Source organism: Conger conger, chromosome 13 (genome assembly GCF_963514075.1).
Source record: "Conger conger chromosome 13, fConCon1.1, whole genome shotgun sequence".
Taxonomy (NCBI): domain Eukaryota; kingdom Metazoa; phylum Chordata; class Actinopteri; order Anguilliformes; family Congridae; genus Conger; species Conger conger.
The window spans coordinates 20,387,319-20,399,794 of record NC_083772.1 but is presented as its reverse complement, the minus strand read 5'-3'; the positions used below and the strand labels follow the sequence as shown (position 1 = coordinate 20,399,794).

The 12,476-nt window shown below is 46.6% G+C and overlaps 1 protein-coding gene across 3 annotated transcripts in view; it reads left to right on the top strand.

Moving 5' to 3' along the window:
• Positions 1–12,476, top strand: part of LOC133108381 (LHFPL tetraspan subfamily member 6 protein) — a 70,078-nt gene that overhangs the window by 4,875 nt on the left and 52,727 nt on the right. The window lies entirely within an intron of this gene.

Here is a 12,476-nt window from a genome sequence, read left to right as displayed (position 1 = left end):
GGTAGTGATGGAATTCTAAAGTCCAGACTCCCTGTTCCAGCCCTCAGAATAGCGGGAGAGCATTGTGAATACAGCATTCCCTTTCCTGGGCAGGTGGGCCTGGGGGGAGGGGGGTTTGTTTCCAGAAAGCAGACATGTTTCCTCACCAAGCTGGCTTGCACGAGTTCTCCTCACGGTGGGGAGTGGGACACCGCGGTGTAGCTGGGTGCTTGCACGCTCTTCCGTGCTGCTTCACGGGGAGCGCAGCTCCTGCCCCCCTCATTACCAGGGAACAGGATCGCACGTACCCCGGTCTGCCACTCCGCCATTAGCCAGTCAGGAGCGGAGCCTCTTCAGACCACAGCAAATTACTGTTGACATGGTGCACTTTTTTTCTTTCCGTGTTTTTTTGTTGGTGCACTTGCCCCTTTTAACCCTGCCATCCCATGTTAATGGGCTGCTTGGCTGGGTGAGAGTCGGATGTGACTGACCTGCGGCAGGGGAGGGGGGGGGGGGTGAGTTTGGGCGATCTCACCTGTCAGTGTTGCGTGAGGGGTTTTCGGGAGAGAGCTGAGAGGAGGTGAGGGATGGAGGGCCTCAGGGAAATGTGTTTAAGTGTTTAACCTGCTGAGCTGAAGGATACCCATCTCCTCCATGGCAAGGCTTTCATCCCAGCCTGTCTGTGTTACATAACATCATCTCGCCCCGCGTGCTTTAAATGTAATGATGAAAACAGTGCTGTGCAGGAAACAGGAACTGAACGTTGAACTTACTGACAGTGATTAAGTATGGAGAAAATCTGGAGAAATGGGGGGAAACTCTCTCTTTTCGCCCCAAACACACGGCACTTGCAGCTACAAACACACATCCAACACACTATCGCTCTTAAACACACTCTTTCTCTCACACAAACATACACACACTCACACTTATGCACACACAATCACACACACACAAACACACACAGAGCTGACTAGTACGTGCCAGGTGTAGTTCCAGGCTGGAGGAGGTAATTTTGGGTGACTCTGCAGAGCTGCTCTCCTCTGCTCCCTCTCCCCCTTTGTGCCGTGGGAACCGGGAGCACAGGAGGAGGTGGAAGAGGAGGTGAAGGAGGAGGAGGTGGAGGCACAGAACTATACAAGAAGAGAAAAAGAAATCTGTGGAGGGAGGAACTGGGAGTGGGATAATGAACAAGGGATGGAGAAGAGAGTAAAAAGAAGAGTGAAAGAAACAGACATGGCGGATGAGTGCAGGGAGAGACAGAGAGGGTGAGAGGGAGGGATGAAACCCTGTGTTTAATTGTGTGGGCGCTTTAGTCCTCTGCTATTGTGTGTTCAGCTCTTTTATTTGTGAGCATTAATGAGGGGTTCAGCGGGGGCCACGGGGGCCAGGGGGGCCTTAAAGGGCTGACAGTGCCCCCCCTGCCCCCCTCCCTCTTCGTTTATTCATGTCCTCTCCTCCATCCTCTGCCTGTTTCCTCTGCACTCTCACCTTTCTGTTCTTCAAGGATCACATTTCCTGAATGTACCCTGGAAGTGCAGTAATGTTCTCTTTGGGTACAGATGAGTATGTTTTCCAAGCAAAAAAAGTACAATTTATAACAATATTTTGCTGGCTAGGGGTGCAATTTTATGAATCTAAAGGGTGCCACCCCCAGCGACAAGCATTTGTACCTTTTTAGGCACTTTCCATACCTGTATTTCTGAGTTTGTGGTGGCTGAACCCACCCAATACAGCTCTTCACACTATATTAACAACAGTTATGCCCATTGGCTGCTGCTGGCCTGGGAAGAACTAATCAAATGTCATATTACTGACATGGCCTTATGCAAGCAGAAGGCTTTGGTCAGTATTCCACAAAGTGTACGACTGTTTGTAGAACGTAGCTGTCAGTTTTGTGACTGCAACATCTAAATTGATCTGTAGAATTTGTTTTGTCTTTGTCGAATTGTCAGTCCTGTCCATAGCTATTGGTTTGACAGCTATAGCAGTGAATATAATATAAAGTGCTAGGAGTGGTGTGCTACTGTGTTTTACATTTCCTGCTCTCCAGGAAGGATCAATACAAAGTTTACATCTCCTGATCTTAATGGTACCCTCATAACAGCACAGTTCCAACTGTGGGAGGAAAGTGACCAATTTTGTTGTTTTCTTTTGTAGATAGAAAGAAATGGTTAATTCAATGAAACAGTAATATCGGCTAAACTCAGACCCAGAGCTCCAGTGATAAAATGAGAGAGCGAGAGAAAGGGAATGGAAGAGAGACAAAGAGAGAATTATATTATTCCGGATGAGTGTGATGAGCAACAGAAATAATTGATGACCACCAGCTTTCAAGATGACAACAGCATTTCCTGCCATTAGGTAATGAGTTAATGAGTGCGTGTCTGTCGCTGGCTGTGTGTGGATGCCCCCCTTCCCGGTAAGGTTCCAGCGCATGCTGTGTATTCAATGGACATAACCTGTTAGTGGCCTTCCTGGGGTGGCCTCAGTAATGAGGTCAAAGGTTATCTCTGTGGTGGAGTTTGGGCTTTGCCAATCAGTCACGTTCAGTTCTCTCTTGGTCTCTTCACCCGTTTCTCACTCTGGAATGGCGGTCATCAGTGCTGTCATTCTGCTGTCGATTCCTGTGTGATGTCATCCCCCCCCCCGTCATTGAGGGGCAGCCTGTAGCCTAGTGGCTAAGCTACATGACTGGGACCTGGAAGGTTGGGGGTTCAAGCCCTGGTGTAGCCACAATAAGATCTGCACAGCTGTTTGGCCTGCATTGCTCCAGGGGGGATCGTCCCCTGCTTAGTCCAATCAACTGTAAGTCGCTAAGTGTCTGCTAAATAGCAAATTATTCTTATGATTATTATGATTATGATTATGATTATGATTATGATTATTATTACCTCTTTGCAGTACAGAAAATAATCATTTGTATCCCCCGTGAGGTGTGACCTGGAGGGCTGTAATCTCCTGTTTCTTGCTGGCCAGGCAGTGCTGAAACATTTCACGGCTTTGTAAACTTTGTTCGCCGTGCTGAGAGTGAGCCGCAAAACCCCCAAAAACGGGCGCAGTTCAGTCTGAGGTCACACCCCTACCACTGTTTCCGGGGACCTGTCCTGGGCAGAGATGACGGATTGCGGAGTTCTGTGGTGTGGGAATTTTGGGTGTGGCTCAGTGAAAACTCCTTTGATTGAGTCCTATGTTGTCCATTTTCCGTGGAGTAGAGGACTGAGCAATGATGCTGCTACACCATGTAATTTTACTAATTATTTTACCTGTTTGGTTCAGATAATAAGCTTATTAGCGAAATCAAGTGGGGTAGGGCACGGTTGAAGCAAATGCCTTGAGTAGCGTAGCGTGGCTTTAGCCCAAGTGCTGTTCACTCCTGGCTCCTTAGAGAGGCACTAGGATCTCCCTGTCTCTGTTAAATCTCTTAAATCTGCAACCAATTCAGACCCAAGAACCGGGACAAGGTTTGTGAAGTTCATATTCATGGTCAGTTAATCACTGGATGACCATTAAAACCTGCACACCGTGCAGCTCTCTAAGAGTGAATTGAACTCTGTGTGCCCTAAACCAGGGGTGTCTAATCTTATCTGTAAAGGGCAAGTGTGGGTGCAGGTTTCTGTTTTAGCCCAGCACTATGACACCTGATCCAACAAATTAACTTATCATGGTCTTCAATCACAATGCTGATGCAGTCTTAGCGCTGAGCTAACACAAAAAAACCTGCACCCACACCGGCCCTTTTCAGATAAGACTGGACACCTGTGCTCTAAACCCTAAAAACAAGGGACTGGGTGGGGGTGGGGGGTGACCCTGTTCGAGTACTCACTTTCTCTCGACTGGCTGAGGGTGTTGTTGCTTGGAGAGCAGCCAGTGTCCTGTCTACTGTCATTGAGACTGACAGAGAACAAACACAGAGCAGGTACAGAGGACTACTGGCTGAGACAGCTGTCAGCTAGGGTCATATCTCTCTCACTGAAGCTTGTTTGTTTCAGTTCAGTCCTCACCGTGAATTCATTAGTCAGTTCGATTAATTGAAGTATACATTCACGTATTTATTCACAGTTCCCTGTTTTGACCAGATGCATTAGCTGCAAAGTTGAGGTGATAAAAAAACACTGCAGTAGGCAGTAGCAGTAGGCTTTCCCGATGGTTCCATGGATAAGAGCAAGGTAACGTGTTTGGGATTGTACCAACACTCTCAGAAATAAAGTTACAGTAGAAGTACATTACTGTTCTTTAAGCGACACATTTCCTGAATGTACCATGAATGGTACAATAGTGTTCTTTGGGTCCTAATAAGTACATTACACAAGTAAAAATTTTACAAATTAATGGTTAGGGGTACAGTCTCATGCACCCGTACCTCCTCAGAAACAGGCTTTTGTACCTTTTTTGGCACATTCTTTCTGACAGTGAAGAAGTTGGATGTAATGTTTTGCTTTCCCCAAGGCTCTGTCCACAGCCTGTTGGATGTTAAACTGCACACTGTTAGAATCTCTTGAGGACAATTCTTCAAATGGGAGTGCAACTTCAGCTATAATACCTAAATGTGGGCGTGTATCCATTGTACTGTAGGCTGAGAAACAGGCAGCACTGTTAGCATTTTTTGTCTTTGGGAAGTAATGGAAGCTCTCTTTTGTAACTAAACATTCTTTCAGTACATAAAACATCTGCTTCATTGTTTGAATACTTTTATCAGAAAACGTATGCCATTTGGTCGGAATTTCTTGCTCCAGCTTCTGGCTGCTTTGTTTTTTTAATTCTACATTTCTTTGCATTTGGTTCAATTCCAAAAAGCTAATTTGCACTGCTCTAAATTAAATGGAAAATAGCAAAACAGAGCCTATTGTTTGGGAGTAAAGTACAAGCCTTTTGTAGTCTGTTTTGTATCATAGTAACCACTCTCACCGGCAAAGAAAGCCAAAGATTTTATTAATAAATAAGATGAGGCTCAGAAGGAGATTGTTTGGGTCTGTTTTGGTCTGTTTACTTCAGAGTCTCCATGTGAAATCCCTTCTGTTGATGTTTATAAAAGTTTCTGCTTACTGGAAGTGCTGAAATATTGCCCACTCAGTAAAACATTTATTATGTGTTTGCTTTGAAAATGTGATTTAAAAAATGTGTTGTCTGATATGTTCAGGTAATTTTGCCATAATTGGTTACAATTGTGCCACAATTATCTGTCATTTAGTCATATTTAGCACACACTGATATGTGTGTGTGTGTGTGTGTGTATGTGTGTGTTTCTGTGTGTGTGTGTGTGTGTTTATACTCTACCTACACTACTCTTCACCTAATTTTCAGTATGACATGGGCCTAGTTTCAAGGATGTATCCCATTGTGTAAAGAGGAGGAGGACCTTTGAAGTTCCGCCATCCTGCTGGAAGGTTGGAATCATAATTCGGGAACATGCTGTAATGGTTCCTCTGTCCTTTGTGTTGTGGTGGAGGGTTCTCTTTGTACCGCGAGTGTTTATTGTTCCGCGTGTCCTCTAAGACAGACGAGTCTGGAAATCGCGTTAGGGAGCGTACATCATTCCAGGATTAACGAGCACCGCTCCATTTCCATCTGAAGATGCTATCAGCCCACAGTGCCATCTGCAGAAACCGGCTCCATTCATAAACGACGTGGCGGATAATGAGATCAATCTTTAAGAAGGCTCAGCGCATCCGCCATTATTTAACGTCTCCTTTCAGATCCCGCGCTGATGAGCGATCGACGTGTTTGTGCCGTTTCTCTTTCACGTCTAAATTTAGGCGGAGGGTGGGTGGGTCGACGGGAGGTATTTTGGGATGAGCTACCTTCTCAGAAGGATAATTTGTTTTGATCCAATCTCTTCTCTCATCTGTTTCAGTGGCTTTGCTGTGTGCATTTGTCATTGGCTTAAATAGCACTCTTATGTTCCCTCCTTCGCTCTTTCTCTCACTCTAACGTGAGTCAAACACCTACAGGGACTGAACTTTTTGTGCTCCTCAGACTCCCTCTCATTTTACATTTTAGGATTTTTTCTGATGAACGAACGCTTTTGCACACTGTTCATTTACACAGCTGGTTATGTCCTTTAGCATCAGCAGCGTGCTCAAGGGTACAACACGCTCATCTGGGAGAGAACCTGCAAGCCCTGGGCTAGAAATCCACTTCTCTAACCACTCTACTATACTGTAACACACTGTTTTCCACCTTCCCTCACTGAGATAACCACTCTACTACATTGTAACACACTGTATTCCACCTTCCCTCACTGCGATAACCACTCTACTACACTGTAACACACTGTATTCCACCTTCCCTCACTGAGATAACCACTCTACTACACTGTAACACACTGTATTCCACCTTCCCTCACTGAGATAACCACTCTACTACACTGTAACACACTGTATTCCACCTTCCCTCACTGAGATAACCACTCTACTACACTGTAACACACTGTATTCCACCTTCCCTCACTGCGATAACCACTCTACTACACTGTAACACACTGTATTCCACCTTCCCTCACTGAGATAACCACTCTACTCTACTGTAACACACTGTTTTCCACCTTCCCTCGCTGAGATAACCACTCTACTACACTGTAACACATTGTATTCCACCTTCCCTCACTGAGATAACCACTCTACTACACTGTAACACACTGTATTCCACCTTCCCTCACTGAGATAACCACTTGACTACACTGTAACACACTGTATTCCACCTTCCCTCACTGAGATAACCACTCTACTGCACTGTAACACACTGTATTCCACCTTCCCTCACTGAGATAACCACTCGACTACACTGTAACACACTGTATTCCACCTTCCCTCACTCCGTCTCTGACAGGATGGAAAGACTGAGACAATTAGAGAGAGAATAAGAAAGAACCCACTTCTCTAACCACTGCACTACGTCACTTCCCTCTTCTACCCTCCCCTTCTTTCTCTCTCTTGTGTGATGAGACTTCTCTTTCATAAAACATTATCAAATTAGAACGGCCAGTCTCATACTCCTGTAGTCCTTGAACAGAAAACAAAAACAAGCTGTTCAAAATGAAAACACAAGATATAATCATAAATAACAGAAAAAAACTCCCTCTCATTTTATATTTTAGGATTTTTTCTGATGAACGACTAACGCTTTTGCACACTGTTCATTTACACAGCTGGTTATGTCCTTAAGCATCAGCAGCGCGCTCAAGGGTACAACACGCTCATCTGGGAGAGAACCTGCAAGCCCTGGGCTAGAAACCCACTTCTCTAACCACTCTACTATACTGTAACACACTGTTTTCCACCTTCCCTCACTGAGATAACCACTCTACTACACTGTAACACACTGTATTCCACCTTCCCTCACTGAGATAACCACTCTACTACACTGTAACACACTGTATTCCACCTTCCCTCACTGAGATAACCACTCTACTACACTGTAACACACTGTATTCCACCTTCCCTCGCTGAGATAACCACTCTACTACACTGTAACACACTGTATTCCACCTTCCCTCACTGAGATAACCACTCTACTACACTGTAACACACTGTATTCCACCTTCCCTCACTCCGTCTCTGACAGGATGGAAAGACTGAGACAATTAGAGAGAGAATAAGAAAGAACCCACTTCTCTAACCACTGCACTATGTCACTTCCCTCTTCTACCCTCCCCTTCTTTCTCTCTCTTGTGCGATGAGACTTCTCTTTCATAAAACATTATCAAATTAGAATGGCCAGTCTCATACTCCTGTAGTCCTTGAACAGAAAACAAAAACAACCTGTTCAAAACGAAAACACAAGATATAATCATAAATAACAGAAAAAAACTGAGAGACACAAAATCAAAGCAAGAAAAGACAGAGATAGACAGAGAGAATGAGAGGGGGAGAGAGAGGGGGGATAGAGAGAGAATGAGAGGGGGAGAGAGGGGGGATAGAGAGAGAATGAGAGGGTTGAGAGAGAGAGGGGACAGAGAGAGAATGAAAGGGGGATAGAGAGAGAGGGGATAGAGAGAGAGGGGGGCATTGCTCAGTGACCCGGGAAGAGGTCCCGGTCAGACTCGGCTCTGCGAGGAACGTGACCCGGAAAGCCTGGCTTCGGCGGGGAATTATCACGGCCAAACAGGAAGTCTGGTCTCGGAGCGCCGTTATTCCAGCCCCCTTTGTCCCTAACGCTCTGTTTTCACAGCCGTAGAAGCAAGCACGCCGCTTACCCAGAGTTTTCTTTCTCTTTTTCAAACGTCACTCTTTTTCAGCTGCTTTTTTCCGCCGCGTGTGCCTGGCAGGCTGGAGCTGCTTTGTCAGCCCTGTGAAAACAACATGAAAGTCAAAGGAAAGAAGTGTCCAAATTACCGGGGCGGCTGTGAATCAGAGCTCAGGGTGCCGTTCCTCTTTTGTCTGGGAGAGTGTGAAAGTGGGATACCAGCAGCACGGGCTTGTGTGCTTGCTTTGTCCCGTGCTGGTAACGTAAGCCGGTTTGTACTAGAGAACACCCAGGAGTGGCACAAAGCAGGTGAATCTTTGAACGCAGTAAATATGCTTTTTTTGTGTGTGTGTGCTGACTGGAGCGTTGGGTTTTTGCATTGCTGCGGTACAGCATTTGCATGCGAGCGGGAAGTCGCGGCTCTGTCTCACGGGTGACTCGGCGCTGAAATACAGTACGCGGTTCAAATGGGGGGGGGAGGTTACCTCTTCACTGTATACGCACACTGTATGAACCGCAACACGTCCGTCTTATTGCCAGTGATTCCGCTCTGACACAAACTGTGGCTCATGAACAGCATCACTCTGGGGGACTGGGGGCAGCCTGTAGCCTAGTGGCATTGCTCCTGGGGGGATTGGCCCCTGCTTAGTCTAGTCAACTGTAAGTCACTTTGGATAAACTGTAATGTAACTGGGACACTGTTACAAGCAAACCATAGCTCACAAACCATTATGTTAGACTACTACATCACTCATACTGTACAAACAGGAAGTATAAACGTTTCAGGAAAAGCAAACAGTAAATAAAATTCTTATCAGCAGTGGCTCCAGTACAGTACATTTAACTAACACTGTTATGCAAAGTGAATTACAGTTGCTTAGACTCAGCCAATTTGCCAGGAGCAATGTGGGGTTATGGGCCTTGCTCAAGGCCCAACAGCAGCAGTGCTGATCTTATTGGGGCCACACTGGGGCTTGCATCATCAACCTTCCAGCTCCCAGTCAAGCAGCTCTCAGCCTGCCCCACTACAGGCTGCCCTACTCAGTTTCACAAACTGTGGGGAAACCACAGCACGCTACAGTATCAGCAGAGGCTCTGTACTGGACATGAAAACGGCACAAACGTGAAGTAGGAGCTCATTCTCGTCCGCAGTGACTTCACAGCGGCACCGCTTCAGTAGCTGATGGAAAACCTCCTCATTAGACAGCCGCCCCGCGAGTTCCCCGGCTGTGAAATATGTTTCGGTCACGGCCTCGTGTCTGCGGGGACGGCTGAGGGAGGGCTCCCTTTCATCTGCCCCCCCTCCCCCCCAGGCTCGGCTTTGGGGCGAAGTGGAGGCAGGCCGTTAATCACCTGCGGAGAAAAAAGCCCTTTATTAGCTCTCGCCCGAAACCAAACGAGCAAGCCGCTCTCTTCTACAGCGGTGTCTGCTTGCACACGTTGGCAGTGGATGGCGGGCTGGGGGTGGCGTACGGCGGTGGGGTGGGAGCCTAACGTCTCATAGCTCAAGGGAGACCTCCGTGAATTTAGCGCTGTCTTACTTAAGATTAGCCCGGATAAAGCACATTAGCTAGGCTAGCCTGACCTAGTGGATCAGACCTGGGTCAAATACGTAATTGCTTTGGATTCAAATGCTTTTCTGTGTTCGATTGATCTTGCCTGGTTGCAATTGAGCACAACCAGAAGGCGGGGTTTGCGCGTTTTAGTTTTGAGTATTTCATAGGTTGCCGTACACCAGACAAGCTCAGTAAAGCGTATAAAAGTATTTTACTCCAAAACACTGAAGTATTTGACCCAGATCTGGTGGTTATGGAAGATGAAGCGGAAGATTTGTGAGGGTATTGGAGGTCAATGTTAGAGTCTGTGATAAACACACACATCCACATATCCACACTGTGGCAGGGGAAGGCCATAAACCATAGAGAAACATGTGCTCTTTATTACCTGTGCAACACAAACAGAGTTTCAGCCTACCTGGTCAAGGCTGTGTTTGTGTAGTGCACATTATATACATCTCTCTCGGGCAGGGGTCTGTAACACTGGGACTGGAGAGCCACAGGCTCTGCTGATGTCCGCTGTTACTCTACACTTAAAGGTACAATCGGTCATTTTGGACTTCAGCTGTCAAGAGAGGAGAATTGCAGCAACAGACACCGTCAAACCCACGACACTGTTTATACCTCCCCCTTCTCTGTGAACGTGCTGATGTTGAATTATTGTACAGCTAAACAGTGTTTTCCACCAAATCCTGTAGAGTAAGAATTTGTTGGTCTTCAGGACCAGGGATGCAGGCCCCTGCTCTGGGGAGTGGGGAACTCTGTGTTTTGGATGTTTTTTACCTTTGGGGTAAAACTGGGTCTTAAAGTGGGTTCCTGCACCTGGAGGTCACCTTAGGCTGCTGTCAGCCTGACGGAGGAATAAATGAATATAAATTCTCATTTTCACTTGAATGGCTTGTACCATTCCAAAAAAGTGTGTAAAAGTCACACTCCATTATAATCAGTAGTGTTTTTCCCACAGCTCCTGTTGTTACGTGACCTGGCGGTTTAAACTCAGTTGGGAAGGAGTCAGCTGAACTGAAAAGGGCCACTGGACTGTCCTCCATTTTGTCATGGTGTGGCACTACAGCAGTCACAGCTATTGTGAATTAATTATCTGGGGTGAGCTTCGGTTTTGGAGTGGTGTGAGGGCCTCAAGAAATCAAAAAAATAGAGACTCCCCCTCTTCTCCCTTTTCCAAACCTCCTCGCCTCTCCTATTTCATTTCTCCAGGCACGAGGCTGAAGTTGACAAAATAGGTCAAAGAGATACAGTTAATATGGCTGCTGGTGGACAGTACAGGGAGGCAGTGTGTCCTTAAAAAATGTTTTTGCCCAAATATTATTGATGAAGTAATAATACAAATAAAGTAATAATAATAATACGTTTACCATGAAGTACCGTACAGTCACAATGGACATCTGGAAGCACCAGAATCTCATTATGCTGACCAGAGCCAGAACTCCCTGTTACGGACCAGAACTTCCTGTTGCTGATCAGATTTTCTGACTGGAAATTACTGTTACTGACCAGAACATCCTGCGACTGAACAGACCCTCCTATTAAGCCAAAGCAGGAGCTGGCCATCTGGTTAGACTATAAAATGTGTGGTGCTATGCACCCACAGGGTGTGAGTGGGCTGAAGAGCAGGACCAGGAGGCTTAGGAATGTGAGTTTTGGGTGTTGTGGTGTTGTGGGAACCACTGGCTCGTGATTGGAGCACGCTCATAAGACCAGGCTGTGACACCGTCTATTTTCAGTGTGTTGAAGCGATGTTATGTTCACCCAAGTGTCGTCAAGGTAACAGTGCTGTGTCTGTCACTGAAGTGTTGTAATTTACGGCGTCTTCTAACGCACAATGGTGTAAATATGCTGTAAGTTGAGACGTTTGTAACCAAGTTTTCTGATTAGTTAGCGTGTTTTATTTGGTGTGCAATGTTACTGCAGACTTGGCCATGGGGCTTTCGAGTCAACACATTTTTCCCTGTCTACGGGAAAGGAGCAGCACTTAGCACTATATATGGGAATGCCTATGGAAATACAGCAGACAGAGACAGGCCAGTGTGCGCTACGCTGATAGCACTGGGAGAAGCGCTTTATCAGGGACAGTGGCTGTGATTGGTCCATGCTGAGTCGATTGGGGTCAGGGCTGAGGAACCTCTTTCCGGAGAGAGGGGCCTGTTTTAGGTGACCTGTGGTGACCAGGAGGTGTTGAGCCTGGGGTGGCCTGGTGCATTGTGGGAAGGGGCTGGGGTGATAGAGGCAACTGGGGGAAGGTGAGGGGGTGATACTGTTTGAACCCTGCCTGGGACTTGTACATGTCTCGTGTCTTTGAATACCGCGTTTAAGTAACTGTTCCTTGCGAGGGCTTAGGCAAAAAAAAGTGCCCGTCCCACCTACAGTCGAGTGTGCTATGAATTTATTCAGCCCCTCAGGCCAAAGTATGTGTGTGTGAGAGAGAGAGAAAAAGAAAGAGCGAGAGAGAGAGAGAGAAAGCAAGTGTGAGAGAGAGAAAGAGAGAGAGAGAGAGAGAGAGAGAGATCTGAAGGTTTCTGTGTCTGGATACGCCTGCGGCACTCTGTCAGCACATGTATCGAATGTTTCCGCGAGTGCACACACATTGTTCTTATGCCTGTATATGGTTAGTGTTTGTGTGGCATACACGTGTCAGTCCATGGCGCCTGTGTGTGCTTGTGTGTGTGCGCGTGTGCGCGCTGGTGCGTCTGTGTATGTGGTGTGTGGTGTGTGCGTGTGTGCATGCTGGTGCGTCTGTGT